At 42.0% G+C, this 17,500-nt stretch overlaps 1 protein-coding gene across 3 annotated transcripts in view; it reads right to left on the minus strand.

The window, feature by feature from the left end:
- LOC135101593 (uncharacterized) overlaps positions 1-17,500 on the minus strand; it is a 258,587-nt gene that overhangs the window by 151,253 nt on the left and 89,834 nt on the right. The window contains exon 1 of one of the 3 annotated variants that reach the window (XM_064005762.1): positions 16,508-17,500. This exon is cut by the window's right edge and continues 544 nt beyond it. The exons of 1 other annotated variant lie outside the window; for it this stretch is intronic. The gene's annotated coding sequence lies outside the window, so the exon portion shown is untranslated. Of the gene's footprint in view, positions 1-15,883 lie in introns of all 3 variants that reach the window. One more of the 3 variants, XM_064005760.1, reaches the window with a different exon arrangement.

Consider the following 17,500-nt stretch of genomic DNA (forward strand, 5'->3'; position numbering starts at 1 on the left):
CGTAAGATATTGTTTCTGCTTCAGCCTCGCTTTCATATTTCCCATTGTCAGATAAATGTATTCATCTTTCACTGTATTCTTCTCCCTAGTATATTCCGTTGTATGTGGTTTGAGAGTTCTATTTCTTCACTGTGTGGCTTGACTCTGCCAGAATTCTTGATCTTACTATTATTGTACCGTAAGATGTGGCTTATTTCTACTATACTATGCTTATTTCTACTATAATTCTTAATATTTTTATAAATCTGTAATGAAAATGGCTTATTTCCACTATATTTCTAAATTCTCACATTATTCGATTATAAAAAAATGAATGAACTCACCTATAATTATACTATTATTGTGAAAATGTACTTTATTACAAGTAAATTATTAAATTACATTACTATGCATCACTCATATTATTTCAATATAAAAATGGCTTCATTACACTATAAGTCTTAATTCTGAAGCCATTCTACTATAAGATATGGTTTGATTCTAATAATACTCTTCAGTAACAATCATAGCAATAAGTATACCAAGACACACATGGTTGGTTTGGCTTGGCTCGGTGAGTTTGCTCTATCATTCATCTCTCTATCCTAGGCCTTCCATCTTCCCGCCGCGGCTTGGCTCTGCGGTGCGGGCCTCTTATAACCCAGAGTAATAAGTGCACCAGCAGCACGAGGCGGTGTATGAATAGGTAAAGAGGTGCGTGAGTAAAAGGGACGAGAAATGGCTTATGATATTATGTTGAGCTACACGTGTTCCTTCAGATTTCATGATGTGATCTCGTAACATTTTCCTTTTTTCTTGCTATTGTTATTGTATTAATGTTATCGTATTATTTATTATTATTATTATTATTATTATTATTATTATTATTATTTATTTATGTATTTATTTTTTAATTATTATTTTGATTGTTATTATTATTATTATCATTATTATTGCTGTTGCTAATGCTGCAGCTGCTGCTGTTGTTGTTGTTGTTGTTGTTGTTGTTGTTGTTGCTGCTGTTGCTGCTGCTGCTGCTGCCGCTGTTTATTTTTTTTTCTTGTTGCATGTTGTATGTTGCAAGTCTTAAAGTGTCTATTGAGTGAGAGAGAGAGAGAGAGAGAGAGAGAGAGAGAGAGAGAGAGAGAGAGAGAGAGAGAGAGAGAGAGAGAGAGAGAGAGAGAGAGAGAGAGAAGCAGAGAGAAGGAGGCAGACAGAGAGAGAATATAAGAAAGGAAGAACAAAAGTCATGGTACACGCTGAACCCAAGCTGCTCACACATGAACCTGAAGAGAAAAAGAGAGAAAAGGGAAAGAAAAGACAAGAGAAGTAAACGAACACAAGACTATGCGGCAATGGGAACACAGATCACCGGAAATAAAGACTTGACAGAGATCATTAAGTTCTGTTATTTGAAGCTGATAAAATAATGAAGGATCTCTAAAAAAAAAAACTGTAAAAGAAAATGGAGACATAAAAAAATAGTAGTGTTTTATAAAAGAATGAATAAGGGACAGAAACAAAAAGTGCAAGAAATAAAGAAACAAGCACAGGGAATCTAATAACTTTTGCATCAGTACACGGAAAAAAAGAAGAAAAGAAAAACGAACCAGTCTATTAAAAAAAAAAAGAAAACTACACAGAAAAAAGAAAACAAAGGAAGAAAAAACACACAAAAAAAAACACCCCTGTACAAAATCAAAACATCAAACACACATGCATAAAAAATAAAATAATAAATAATCATAAAAAAAAGATATACACCGAAAGGTAAACAATAACAAAAATAAACTAGAAAAAAAAAAGAAATAAAAAAGGAACATGATCTGAGCAGGGAAACTATAAAGAAAAAGGAGAAAGGCCAAAACGAAAGAAAAAGAATCACGTGGGGAGAAAAAAAAAGAGAGGGTCGAGCAAACTGTTAAAAAAAAAAGAGTAAATAAAAAAAAAAAAACATACCGCTCTGACACCAAAACTCACACCAACAGTTTTTTTCCCCTCACTCGCGTTCTCTGGGGGAAAATACGCTGTGTAATACTTTCCATACAAGAGATAAAAAATTTTCCCGATGGACTTTGAAGCTTGTCATACCCGTTGTTGGCAGGGCAGGGGGAGGAGGAGGAGGAGGAGGAGGAGGAGGAGGGTAGGGAGAGAAGGAGGGGAAGAGTAGCAGTGGATAAGAGGTGAACCGACGGGGAATAGGAGATAATGGATAGGAGGATGAAAAGGGAGAAGGATGGAAGAGGAACAGTGGGTATGAGGTGAACAGATGGAGGGGGAGATGAAGAGAAAGACGTGGATAGGAGATAAAGGATAAGGAGAAGGAGATAAAAGAGGACAGTGTATAAGAAGAAGTGGATGGAAAAAAAAGGCATAAAGAGAAATAAGTGAATGGAAAAAAGGCATGAAGAGAAATAGAAAAGTAGACCGAAGGAGAGAAAGGAGAAGAACGGAGATCAATGGGTTAAAGAAGCTAAAATAGACGAGAGGGAAAAAAAGAAAGGCATGGATAGAAAGGAACAGAGAAAAACGTGAGGGCGATGGGATAAGAAAGTTAAAACAGACGAAAGGGAAAAGAAAGAGGAAAACATGGATAGAAAGAGGGAGAGGCCGAGGGCGGCGGGTCAGGAGATTCAAAATAGATGGGAAGGAAAAGAGAAAAGGACATAGAAAGGAGGGAAAGTAGAAGGAGGGCGGTTAGTAAGAGGATGTAGAATAGACGAGAGAGGCGAAGAGAAAGAGAACAGTGGATAGAAAGAGGGAAAGAAAGGGAAGTGAGTAAACGGAGTTAAAATAGAAGAGAAACAAAATGAATCAACAACGTGCCGAGAAAGAGGAAGGGAAAGAAAGGAAAGCAGTGGGAAAGGAAAGATAGAATTGATGGGAAGGAAGAAGAGAAAGAGATAAGGACAGGAAAGGACGAGCACGGATGAGAGGTAAGAACGAGGTGCCAATACCTGTTTCTGGCGAGATAATTGGGAAGGGAGAGACGGGGGTGAAGGGAGAAAATTGTACAAGTACGGTAAGGGAGATAGAAGGGTAAAGGGAGGGGAAGACAGAATGGAGAGAGGGGAATGGGACAGGAGGCAAGAAGGGGAGGGGAGGAAAAGAATGGGAGTGCGATGAGACAGAAACTAGGAGGAGGTTGAGAGAATGGGAGGGATGGAAGGAAAGTGAAGGAAGGAAAGGAAGGATGAAGAAAAATATAAGAAAAATAGGAAGTGCAAGAAAGAAAAAGGGATGAAAGAGAGATAGACAAGAAAAAGAAAAATAGATGGATGGGGTGTAGGGAGAATAGGGGAGGAGAAAGAATTCTAAAAAGAAAGAAAAAGCAGAGGGAGACACGAAGAATAAGAAGGTGAAAAGAAGTATAAACAGTGCGTGAAGGGGAAGGTAAATGAGTAAGGAATGAAGGGGGACGAGAAAGAGAGTGAGAGAAAGAAAAAGAACAGCTAAAGAAAAGGGAAGGAAGGCACTGATTATTTAGGGAGAGGGCAAGTGGGAGAGGGAAGAATAACGGAGAGGTAAAAGTGAGTTGAAGAAGCGAAGAAAATGGACAGGGGGCCAAGAGGGGGAAGAAATGAGGAGGGAGCGAGCGAGACATACGTATATATGATTTTTGGGGAGAGGGCAAGTCCAGGGGGTGAGGTTGGAAAAAGACGACGGACTGGAGGAGAAAAATGAAAGCAAGGGACAACGAGAAAGAGGAAAGAGGAGGAAGGAGGAAGGGGAAAAAAGGGAAAAGGGAATGACCCAGGTTATGATCTTTCCAAAGGGTCTAGCCAAGCCTTCCCTTTACCATAATAACCCTTTAGAGTAGAGAGAGAGAGAGAGAGAGAGAGAGAGAGAGAGAGAGAGAGAGAGAGAGAGAGAGAGAGAGAGAGAGAGAGAGAGAGAGAGAGAGAGAGAGAGAGAGAGAGAGAGAGACGACTCATTTCAATTGCAAGAATATATCAGAAAAAAGTGAAATTATTAAAAATTTACCCTGATAATAATAAAATACACAAATTATCAACAACAAGAACAACAACAAAAAAAACAATGCCAACAACAACAAAATATCACAAAACAAAATTAATAACAGTGACGATGATAAGGAAAAAGAAAGAAGAAGAAGAAAAAAGTGAACGAGAACAAGGACAACACATCCCCGGAATATACGTTTCAATTTGGGGTCAAAGTGTTACCAGATAAAACGAAGCAGAACAAGCGTGGCCCGGATCTCCTGAGAGTTAATATTTACCAAGCTTCACTCACCTCCTCCGACACAGACTGACGCACACAACGAGACCAGAAGGAAGAGTGCATCAAAATATTACAAGGGCCAAAGAGGAAAGAACACTAAGAGAGAGAGAGAGAGAGAGAGAGAGAGAGAGAGAGAGAGAGAGAGAGAGAGAGAGAGAGAGAGAGAGAGAGAGAGAGAGAGAGAGAGAGAGAGAGAGAGAGAGAGACAGACAGACAGACAGACAGACAGACAGACAGACAGAGAGAGAGAGAGAGAGAGAGAGAGAGAGAGAGAGAGAGAGAGAGAGAGAGAGAGAGAGAGAGAGAGAGAGAGAGAGAGAGAGAGAGAGAGAGAGACAGACAGACAGACAGACAGACAGAGAGACAGACAGAAAGAGAGACAGACAGAGAGAGAGAGAGAGAGAGAGAGAGAGAGAGAGAGAGAGAGAGAGAGAGAGAGAGAGAGAGAGAGAGAGAGAGAGAGAGAATGTATAACATTTCGGCTATTTAACGTCAGGGATCACACACACACACACACACACACACACACACACACACACACACACACACACACACACACCTTCCCGTCATTAAAAAGCGGAAGAAAGAAGGAGAAAAAGAATGCGAAAAACACGGGAACTGATGAATATTCGCATAAAATAAATAATTAAAACGAGATGAATCGCTGGTGCAGGTCAGACAATTAACATTTAAACAATATTACGCGACGGGGGAAAAGAAAGAAGCTCCAGAAAAAGAACTTAAACTAAAAAAAAAAAAAAAAAAAAAAAGCGGCAAAAAGTAACATTAGCCTCGTCCCGCCCTGATAGCAGCGGCGATGATGACTTGGAGCTGTTTTAATGCTGCTTTATTTATTTCAACACCAATTTTTTCCCCTGCTGATGTATTGATTGCAGCTCATTATTTGCCTTATATATTTTCTTTCACCTCTTTGTTTTTCTATAGCCTTGTTCCTGTTGTTGCTGGTGATGATAATGACAATGATTAAGAGGAAGACACGCCCTTGTCATGCCACGCCCTAAGCTCCCTCATTGTCTGGTACTGTTGATTTTAGAGAGGATGTCCGTAGCTTATCAGGAACTGCCTCATAATGGTTAGGAAGTTCACAACGGTTTTGTTCTTTCTTTGTGTTTCTTTATGATTCTTTTATGTTACGTCTTTCATTTCTTCTATATCGTTTTACAATCCTTCAGCCAAGACTTCAACTTCTATCACGTCTTCTACTTCCTCTGCTACACCTTCCATTTGTTGTTTCACGCCTTCAGTCTTTCCATCAAGACTTCCACTCCCTACACCAGGCTTGCCACTCTGTACGTGCAAAATCGCTAAGAAAATAGTTTCGAAAATACTAGTTAACCTTTTTCATTCGTATTTGTCATTTATCTATTCGTCTTTATGTATCAAACAAGGCGCGGCTGAAGGGGAGTACGTTGGAAACAATGGTACTGAGTTTAACTGAAGGTTTAAAAAGCATAACTAAATCTGATTATTCTAAGACAGTGAATCCTAGCTACTACTCTACTACTACTACTACTACTACTACTACTACTACTACTAGTAGTAGTAGTAGTAGTAGTAGTACTATAACTACTACTACTACTGCTGCTGGTACTACTGCTACTACCACTACTACTACTACTACTACTACTACTACTACTACTAATAATAATAATAATAATAATAATAATAATAATAATAATAATAATAATAATAGATATTATTATTATTATTATTATTATTATTATTATTATTATTATTATTATTAATGCTATTATATACAAAGAAGAAGAAGAAGAAGAAGAAGAAGAAGAAGAAGAAGAAGAAAACACTAACTCGCATTATATGAAAATTCATGATGTACTTTTATTGTAACTCGCGGATAAAAATAACAAAATAAGATTCCGAACAAAATTCCTTTGTTGAAAATTCTTAACTCCTTATAAGTACTCGATTCATTATTTATAATCATGAATCAAGTACTGTTTATTTATATCACTAAAGGTGCAACGCGACCGGAGAGGGTAGTCAGGTATCTTGGTCAATCAGTGAAGCTCTTCTTAACTGGTGACATGGTTAGTGTATGTTAGCGACGAGTCAACACAGAGAATTAACCCTTTCACTGCTGTGCTCGTTTTTGTTAGCACTAACATCACTAATGAATTGTTTGGATGGACACAAGAGAATAAAAAAATACGAGTTTAATTTTATCTTTGTTAAGTTAGAGTATATATTCGAGAGACTGTAAGACAAAAAAAAATTACATCTTAAAAGTTATAGATGATAGTAGGAAAAATCAAAGAGCAATGAACGGTTTAAATTATTAGATAGGTACGTGGACAGTGATAATGAGTGGATATAGGTAGGAATATTTTATAGAGAGAGTGCCACATGCACAACAACTGACTTTTTTCCCGTTTCGTTATATTTTCATGCTCTTTCAACAGTACGGAGAAAAATACGGACCAGAGCATGAAGTATATTTTGTCTACGCTCAACAATCTTTACCTTCACGATATGACAAGTGCTGAAGTTCTACAAAGTCGTGCTCTCTCTCTCTCTCTCTCTCTCTCTCTCTCTCTCTCTCTCTCTCTCTCTCTCTCTCTCTCTCTCTCTCTCTCTCTCTCTCTTTTGAGATAATCTTCGCATATTGAATTCCTCGGTAAATAATAGTGATGATGATGATGATGATGATGATGATGATGATGATGATGATGATAATAATAATAACAATAATAATAATAATAATAATAATAATAAATAATAATAATAATAATAAAGAAGAAGAAGAAGAAGGAGAAGAAGAAAAGAAAAACGCAAGTGTCGAATGTATTATTAACAATAACAACTAGCAGCAGCAGCAGCAGCAGCAGCAGCAGCAATAGTAATAGTGGTAGTAGTAGTAGTAGTATTTGTAGTTGTAGTTGTAGCTGTTGTTGTTGTTGTTGTTGTTGTTGTTGTTGTTGCTGTTGCTGCTGCTGCTGCTGCTGCTGCTGCTGCTGTTGTTGCTGTTCTTGTTGTTGTTGTTGTTGTTGCAACAATAATAAAATACTAGTAGTAATAATAATAATAATAATAATAATAATAATAATAATAATAATAATAATAATAATAATAATAATGATAATAATAATAATAATAATAGTACAAGGATAGAAGAAGAAGAAGAAGAAGAAGAAGAAGAAGAAGAAGAAGAAGAAGAAGAAGAAGAAGAAGAAGAAGAAGAAGAAGAAGAAGAAGAAGAAGAAGAAGAAGAAGAAGAAGAAGAAGAAGAAGAAGAAGAAGAAGAAGAAGAAGAAGAAGAAGAAGAAGAAGAAGAAGAAGAAGAAGAAGAAGAAGAAGCAGAAGAAGCAGAAGAAGAAGAAGAAGAAGAAGAAGAAGAAGAAGAAGAAGAAGAAGAAGATGATGATGATGAAAAAGAGGAAGAAGACATGGAAAAAGGAAAAAGAGAAAAACAAACAGAATAATAAAGAAAAAAAGAACGGAAAAATAAAAACAGAAGAAGGAAACAAAGAAAAAGGAAGGATATAATGAGCAAGGAGACGAACGCTTCATTCACAGTTCCCGCGTCAGCTGTAAAACACGGGTCATGTTTTATTACTGTCTCATTATAATGCATCCCGGCACTACTCCTGCCCGTACTGCCGCGGCGACTGCTGAGCCTTGGACGTGAATGACCCACCTGCCTCTGTTCACTCTGATTGTCGTGACTCCTCCTCAAGGTAAATAAAAATTGTTTGGTGCAAATTAAGAATATAATTTTGAAAGACACCAATGACGACAAAATTTAATGTGATCGAGTAGTTAATATCTTTTAGTTCCCTTAGTTTGTTCTTGTCTGAGTGGAATTTTCTGTAGAATTACAATGAAGTACGGATTTTCATACTATCTTTAACAGACATGAGGTCATGGTTACGATAAGTGATATATTTACTTTGTCTGCGTGACTGTTTTCAATAGCAATCTAAACTGGCATTGATATATACTTAAACCCAATATCAGAGTATGGAAGCGAAGGTTCCTAAGGAGCCTCATCCCACACTGCTTGATTGTTATTTTTTTCTTAATTTAGAATTTGGACGGAGAGCAGCTACCTGTAGATTTTGTTATAATTGGCAAGTCGCCACCTGGCACGGCATTTGTTAATTGCATCCAAATACGAATACTGAGAGCTGAAAACCCATGTTTTTTTGTTCCTGACAACAACAATATTACACAAAATATCATAGATGTAGCGCAAATACGCATATTTTCCTCTACAGTAATGAAATACGTCGACCATACTGCTTTCGTCTCAATGATACTTAAACCAAGCCTGCTGCTCCGCCACTAACGCTCACGGCATCGCCATACACTGCATATCTTGAGCGGAGGCGGCCAGAAGCCACGACGCCTTGACCAAGATGGCGGCCGTGCGAGACTGCCGGTTCCACTCAAGGCCGCGGTAATGGGTGCCGGGGCCGCCTTGAGGGATACAAATGGTGGTGACAAAGCCTCCGTGAACCCAGCACCACGCCGCGGCCCCGCTCGCCCGCCGCCACCTCCAGAGGTCGCGTGGCGTCTAGTCCCCGCCGCCGCCCGCCGCCTTGAGCAGCATCACAGTCACGCCGAGTCTTCAGGCCGTGAACCGTATTTCTAATCATTTCGTTGTCTCATCTCTTCCATTCAGCAAACTCTAGCGGAAATTAGTGTAGTTCATAAGGGAGTTCTCATAATTCAAATGATGGTAATTATTCTGCATCAATAAGAAACAGACCCATGACAACACTTCCATTCATCTCTACGCCTCTGAAAATAGTCCTGATAAGACAAACCGCTTAGGAATATGAGCCTATGTTGTGTAGCTGCCGCTCATTCCTCTAACGTGCAAAAAGAATAAGTCAACAGCATCGAAAAGCTTTAGGAAAGGTTAAATGCTTGCTCACCGCCCACGCCTTAGTACCGACTGTTTCTGTAAGGCTTTAGAGGAGGCACCACGAAGGCCGATGCCTCGTTAAAACATTTGCTAATCTTTTTAAAAGCGTATAAAAATTTTTAACAGTTTTGTGAGAATAAATCACACTCAGACCAGACCTCATTAAACTCTCACAGCATTCCACTCCACACGACGCTTTGTCCAATGACACATAAATCTGAACCTTTTCCCACGCCGCAGAAAATGCTGATGTAGGTGCCAACTCTTTTTTCTCCGAAACTAATTTCTTTCTTTTCCTAATTTGACTTGGTAAACGTTTTAAAAGTTCATAAGGTAAATAAGCGGTGCTAGAAAACACACACACACACACACACACACACACACACACACACACACACACACACACACACACACACACACACACACACACACACACACAGAATGTATATAGTTAAATTAAAAATTGGACCAACATCGTATAAAAGTCACAAAATTACAAGCGCCCATGTAATAGAAAAAAATACTGTCGGAAAAAAGCATATATCAAATATTTATTTCCACTCCTTTTCATTAAAATAAAACACGCGATTTTATTATTTTTCCAGTCTTGTTAAATAAAAGAAGACAAGAAGATGAGGACAGCATATTGAAGTTACAAAAGAAAATAAAAAAGTACCTAATTAATTTGTGGAACAATAAGGTAATTAAAATTCAACAAAATATCAATTTTGTAGAGCATGACTACAATGATTTTTTTTTTTATCACCTCAGTAAGTCAGTCAGTCACTCAGTTTGCCTCTCTCTCTCTCTCTCTCTCTCTCTCTCTCTCTCTCTCTCTCTCTCTCTCTCTCTCTCTCTCTCTCTCTCTCTCTCTCTCTCTCTTCCAAAACCTCCACTGGCCTGCTATCCATCCTTCTCCCTTGCATCTCTCCTCTCGTTCAGTCAAAACCTTTACCAGAGTGACGAGCCTCCACAAAAACACAATTAACTCAGAATCACGCCGCCCCGCTGCCTATAAAGTCGCCAGCACTAAGTATATGCAACTGCGTGCCGCCGTGACGCTAAGTGAGACGAGCTCTTCACATTATGTACAGCAGTGTGTAGTTTTAGCAGTAAGAGTAGTAGTAATATTAGTAGTAGTAGTAGTAGTAGTAGTAGTTGTTGTTGTTGTTGTTGTTGCTGTTGTTGTTGTAGTGGTGGTAGTAGTGATAGCATTAATTGTAGCTGTTTTGTTGCTATTGCAGTTTTTGTTGCGGTAGTAGTAGTAGTAGTAGTAGTAGTAGTAGTAGTAGTAGTAGTAGTAGTAGTAGTAGTAGTAGTAGTAGTAGTAGTAGTAGTAGTGGTGGTGGTGGTGGAGGTGGTGGAGGTGGTGGTGGTGGTGGTGGTGGTGGTGGTAGTGGTAATGATAATAATGTAAGAAAAGTTTTAAAAATGACATTGCAGAGAGAGAGAGAAAGGGAGAAAGAGAGAGAGAGAGAGAGAGAGAGAGAGAGAGAGAGAGAGAGAGAGAGAGAGAGAGAGAGAGAGAGAGAGAGAGAGAGAGAGAGAGAGAGAGAGAGAGAGAGAGAGATGGGGGAAAAGTATTCACCACTAACCCCTTAAAAAAAAAAAAAGTGCTTAAAACGGATTATTGAAGCGGTGAAATAAACACGAGAGTCAGGAAGAGAAAAGAAGAAGGAAGGAAGGAAGGAGTGATGGGAGGGAGACGAGCTAGCGAGAGAGAGAGAGAGAGAGAGAGAGAGAGAGAGAGAGAGAGAGAGAGAGAGAGAGAGAGAGAGAGAGAGAGAGAGAGAAAGGGGGGGGAATATTAGTGCCACATTAAGCGCTCAACAGGTGCCAACTGTGAGTGAGTGGCGGGGGCGAAAAAGAGCGAGAGGAAAAAAAGAGAAAAACAATCAGACAAGTATTACTGTTACCACCACTGTTAGGTGACCAAGAGGGGGAAAGGGTGGGAGGATAGGGAGGAGGAGGAGGAGGAGGAGGAGGAGGAGGAGGGGAAGGGAGGTGAAGTGGGAGGGCCAAGGGGGCGGCCTAAAAATAGATGGGTTTGGGGGAAAGGATCTCGGTGGCATGAGAAAGGAAAGCTATGAGATAAAATGGAAAAGGGAGGGGAAAAAGAGGCAGGGTGTGGGAGTTGACAAGTACTGCATGGGGGAAAAATGTGAATTAGAGAGAGAGAGAGAGAGAGAGAGAGAGAGAGAGAGAGAGAGAGAGAGAGAGAGAGAGAGAGAGAGAGAGAGAGAGAGAGACACGGGGATTCAAACATGCAAGAAAGAGATCGATAAGAAACAATAAGTGCAATGACAAATAAAAAAATAAATAAATAACTTACATAGAAAAATGCTCACAAAGTAAACGAAAGGAAGTGAGAAAAAAGAAAAAAAAGACAAACTGTTGGAATTAGCCCACAACTTAGAAAACTAACGAGATACATTAATAAAAAAAAAAAAAAGAAGAAAACCTAAGAAACGAAAAAGGCAACGAGGAAACAGAACAGAGTAGAAGGAAAAAGTTAAGAAGTAGAAAGTGAAGAGAGAGAGAGAGAGAGAGAGAGAGAGAGAGAGAGAGAGAGAGAGAGAGAGAGAGAGAGAGAGAGAGAGAGAGAGAGAGAGAGAGAACGGCGAGAGTCGGATAAGACGAAAATAGGAAGAAGTAAGAAACGAAGCAAAGGAGGGAAGAGAAAGGGAACGAAAGAGGGTTAGGGAGGAAAAAATACGAGAAGAGAAGAAAAGAGATAATTTTGGACACTTAGGGAAGAGAGTAGACGAAAGGAGAGAAAAATATATATAAATAAAATCAGAATAAGAAGGGAGAGGGAAGGAAGGAGGGTTTTAGAGAGAGAGAGAGAGAGAGAGAGAGAGAGAGAGAGAGAGAGAGAGAGAGAGAGAGAGAGAGAGAGAGAGAGAGAGAGAGAGAGAGGAGGGGAAGAGAGACCTCCGGGGAGAGCCAGGAGTACTACTGTGAGAGAGAGGGAGGGCAGTTAACCTCTATTTTTCCCCCACAGCAAACAAGGACGAAGAGCAAAACTTGGCAAGGACGGTCCCACTGCAGAGGTTAAATCACACACACACATGGACAGACACACACACACACACACACACACACACACACACACACACACGTGGTTCTTCCTTGTGTGTGTGTGTGTGTGTGTGTGTGTGTGTGTGTGTGTGTGTGTGTGTGTGTGTGTGTGTGTGTGTGTGTGTGTGTGTGTGTGTGTGTGTGTGTGTGTGTACCTGTTTGCTGGTCACGTCACGTTAATGGGAGAGTAATTGAGAGGTATGCTCATTTCTCACACCTTTCTCTCTCTCTCTCTCTCTCTCTCTCTCTCTCTCTCTCTCTCTCTCTCTCTCTCTCTCTCTCTCTCTCTCTCTTGCTGTGAATCAAATGAAGTCAGACGCGAGTTTTCAAGGTCAGAGAAAAGTACTAGAGAGAGAGAGAGAGAGAGAGAGAGAGAGAGAGAGAGAGAGAGAGAGAGAGAGAGAGAGAGAGAGAGAGAGAGAGAGAGAGAGAGAGAGAGAGAGAGAGAGAGAGAGAGAGAGAGAGAGAGAGAGAGAGAGAGAGAAACCACAGACAGAAAGAGAAGCAGACAGACAGACACACAAAAAAGAACAGCTAACTGAGAAAGAAAAAAAAGCTGAAAAGTAAAAAAAAAAGGACGCAAGACCAAGGGACAGACAAACAGAAAGACACACAGATGGTTTGCATTTGGTGTAAAAGTAAAAGGAAACTGATTTTGCAAACGGCTCTCGGGGGAAAAAACGGTAATTCACACTAATTAACGCGGAGCAACGCAGGTGATTAACATTTACGCGCACCCGGCGATTTTGATATTATTTCCTGTTAAAAGATGAAAATAAAGAAAACGACGCCATCATGACTTTAATTACTATTTGATACTGCTGTCCTGGCGCTGACACCATTATAGAAGCAGGAATCATTTTAGTCTTTTGCAAAACATCGCCATATATTTTCCGCCTCGTCGAAGCCTAAATGAAAACACAACATAATTTCTGGGTCATGGCTTACTTTTTTTTCTTTTTGCGTCCGATTTAAATACTGAAAATACTAGCGCGTGAAATGGGGTGGAAGAGGTACAAAAAGATAAGAAAAAAGAGAAAAAAAATAGTAAGAGAGAAAGAGAGAAAAAAAATGAACTGTGAGAAGGACAGTTTTATATCCGCTCATGAAGTAACATGACATGGAATTTTGCTTCTCTTCTCTCCCTTCCTTTGCTCGTCACCTGCTTATGTATGCCATTTATACATTGTTAAGTGTGTGCGCGTATTTAAGCCTCTGCGTTTAATATGATTTTTTAATGGAAATAAACAATGTCTCCAAAACAAAGTTAAGAAGAGGCAATGATTTCTTAGTCGCATAGCATTTACTGCTCTCTATTCTGATCGTGGCGCAGGAAGGAGCCTCCACCGCCAGCGGCATACAGCACGGCGGCGTTCCTGTGACGGTGGCGCACGACAGCCACTAACACGCCATCACCGGGAAAATAAAGTAAGGACATAAAGAGATGTGACTTAAAAAAAGGAGAAAATAGCCGGAACATAAAGAGAGTTGAGAGTGCGCGTAAATTAAGGAACTTTATTCGTGCGTGTAGTTTTTTTGGCAGCTAGTTTATTAGTGTACGTAGCGGTGGGAAAAAAAAACAACAACCAACGCAGACTACGGCGGTGAATAATTCAGATGTTGGATTTAATGAGGGTGTCGCCTGCTCGTGCTGGAGTGAGGGATGAACTGTGCTGATTCCTTTCCTAATCGCTGGTAAATGAAGTGGTGTGCACTTTTTGAGGAACACAACGAGTTTCTCTCTCTCTCTCTCTCTCTCTCTCTCTCTCTCTCTCTCTCTCTCTCTCTCTCTCTCTCTCTCTCATCGTCAAACACAGAATGCAGCTTCACTCCGGCCGGCACCGGCCCTGGACAAACAGCCTCCCCGCCTCTCCCTCTGCACTTCAGCAGGACCCTCGTCAGGCATCTCGAGGCACGGTCACCCATGCACCCAGGCCCGGCCCGCCATCACTCACTCCCCACACCACAGTAAATTATTGATCACATTATCGGACGCGAGGGAAAAAGTGTAATGTCAAGGAACAACAAGACACCTCGCCACCACCACGAGCGGCGGGAGGCGAGCCGAGCCACTCACCACCACGAGGATCAGCGTTGCTCCAGACACAAGACAGCACTACACCAGGTCCTCACACACTCTTACCGACACAGACAATCTTCCCGAGCACTAGTGTCAATGTGCGGCGCGGTAAGGGGCGCGGCAGAGCGGCGGACGGGTTGCAGCAGCCAGCGTGCACCCGCGTAAAAAAAAAAAAAAAAGGTAAAGAAAAAACTTTGACAGTCGCCAGGTAGCCCAGCCCAACGCGGGACCTTTAAATTCAAACTGCAAATGCCATGCTGGCAGCTGCTGCCACCACGCTCGTGTCCCCTCCGCCGCCGCTCTGTTGGGCTCGGAACAAAAGAAAGTTGCATGCAGCCTCCCTTGTCAAGGCCATCCTGGACGCCTTGTGCTTTCAGGTGTCGGGCCGTGTACTGGCTGGCCGCCGCGGGACACTGCATGCACCCCCAGTGACACGCGCTTAATGAAGCACGACACCCTGATGGCGTGTGTCTCCTCAAGACAGTCACCATCAAGTGAACGCATTTTTCCTTCTCCCCTTCCTCGACGTCAAAACCTAAAATATTTTGTTTCATCTGCCACCTCGGCCTGAAGAAGGCCCAAGTGGGGAAGGAAAGACCAGCCGCCAGCTGCTGCTAAGTCTGCCTGCACCTTACCACTGTACCAGCCAGTAACACAAACACTGATGAATGACAAATCCATCATTGACTCAAATATCTATTATAATCATAAAAAATACATGCACAGTATATATAAATAAAACTAATAAATCATATATATATATATATATATATATATATATATATATATATATATATATATATATATATATATATATATATATATATATATATATACACACACACACACACACACACACACACACACACACACACACACACACACACGTAAGAATCAATAACACTGTACACTTGGTGACATTGAGCACCTTAAACACACGCATAAGACAGTGAATGTTTAGCGTTAACGTAATCGCCGCCGGCCAAGAAGGTGGCAGGGCCCTGAAAGACGTTGTTGCTTTAACCTTCTGGCTGCGCTTCGCCTGAGGTGCTTAGCTGTTTCCCTGTTACGCTATTGTGTGTTGTGTTGCTTTCACCTAACGCATCGAGTCTCTTTATGCAAATTTTCATTATAATGAGTGATCTTGAAGACTTTAGTACATAAAAGAGATTATTGTCAAAGGTTTGCGAAGTATGAGCCAGGTGTACACGAGGCAGTTCTGGCCAGGCTGGCGGGACACATCGGGTGAAATAGAATCAAGAATCATATAAATATGCTAGATCAGCTATGATAATGTTAATGAACAACTCAAACCCCATACTCGCCCGCAAACAATGCTATGCTTGATGACAAAATCAAAGCAGATTCCCAATGCATACGAAAACGAGTTAAGAAGTTTACTTTGATTCCAGCCACAGGCGGGGTTGGGCGGGACGGGGCGTGTCGCGTCAGGGTCAGCACTACCTCTCCTGCAGGAGTCTGGAACCGCCCAGCTCGAGATGCACGTCTGTGCCTGGCGAGTCTTCACTAACTCGCTTCTTTAGGGTTACCACCTTTATAGATCTCCACAAGCTGCAGCTCCCTACCTCTACTCTACTCCAGCTGCAACACTTGACGTATCTGGAAGCAATCCGCCGCCTCAAGAAGAGTAAATATTCGAGATGTTATTGTGTCGACTGAGAAGAGAGGTGCGGAGGGAAGCTGTCCTCTCCGCGCTTTACGTCAACAAGTAATGGAAAAACTGGTGTAGTTGTGTGTGAGGCGTGCATCAAGGGGTAAGGCGCCCCTCCTCCCTCCCTCCTGCACGGCTGCGGCCAGAAGCACCGTCTCTACGCACGTACACACGCCCTGGTCCCGGCCGTGCATGCCTGTAATGCGCCAGCGTTGCATTCTGCTTGTGCATGCGGGAGAGGGGGAGGGAGAGGGTGAGTGCGAGGGAAAGAGTGAGGCAGAAGGGCGAGGGGAGAGAGAAAGAGAGTGAGCGGCGAGGGAGGGAGGGGGCAGAGGGGCTGTGCTTGCAGTCACACCCACCCCGAACATCCACAGTCACAGTCACAGCCACACCACCTTCCCTCTCGCCGCCTTCCTCAGGTCATCATGCCGCCGCCTCGGGTGACGTCATGGCTGGGTATTGATCCAAAGCAAAACCGCCATCATCCCAAAGTTGAACAGGAGTTGAGGGGATCTTGCACGACCCATCAACCACTCACCTCAAAAACAGCGACCAGCAGCCAGTTAGTGTTGTGATGAGTGGTAGCGGTGGTAGCGGCCGGCTGGTGCTGCGGGGTCTCTCCGGGGAGCTCCCTGCAGAAGGTAGCGGCCCTGGCTTTTACCGGCGGTGCAGGAGGGCGGTGCGGCCGGGAGGTTCAGGAGAGCGGTGGTGGCGGCTGCTAGCAAGACTCAACATAAGAAGACGCCAAGCAAAAACCCTCCCCACCCCACGGCCTCTGTCTTAGCCTCCCCCGCGCCCTTAGAGGTGATCACGCCTGATGCTCGACGGAGTCCTGGACTACTTCTTAGTGTTGCTAGCACATTTCTTTCATTTTGACACTTGCAATATCTTACGTGACTATACTTTCGCAATAATGTGTCGTGAATATGTATAATTATTAGAAAAGATGTGACATATTATATTGTGTTGGACATCATCTTGAAGTCTTTGGCAGCTCTCCCCTGACAACACTTCAGAGACGAGGGGAGGGACGCTCGAGGCCCCGCCCACCGGGCTCCCACCAGCCACTCACGGTACGGGAGAGATGGACTTTGAATTAAAAGGAGGTTGGTGATTGGTTGATGCTAATATAAGGGATATCTGATTTATGCCGCTGGCTCTGACAGTTGTTTTATATTTGCTCCAAAATTAACATAGGATAATAGCAGTATTAACAAGTTTGCATTAGTCTAACGTGCAATTGTTGTTCTCAAGTGAATGGAGGTCTTGAAAGAAAGTTCAAAGTAAAGGCAGCAAAACAAATGAGAGAACCAGCTCAAACCACTTCGGGCAAGGACAAAAAACGCTAATTGGCAGACGCAGGCTTGTCATCTCCACCGCACACGCCGCCAACCAACTCCCAACTTCAAGTAATTCTTGTTAAGGGCAGTGAAGCCCTATCGTTAAGGCCAGCCATCGTCCAGCTGCACTAAATAACCTGCAGCGGAGCGCCCGTCAGCCTACCGGAGTGACCTGTCTTTCCTCCCTCCCT

Source organism: Scylla paramamosain, chromosome 6 (assembly GCF_035594125.1).
Source record: "Scylla paramamosain isolate STU-SP2022 chromosome 6, ASM3559412v1, whole genome shotgun sequence".
NCBI lineage: Eukaryota > Metazoa > Arthropoda > Malacostraca > Decapoda > Portunidae > Scylla > Scylla paramamosain.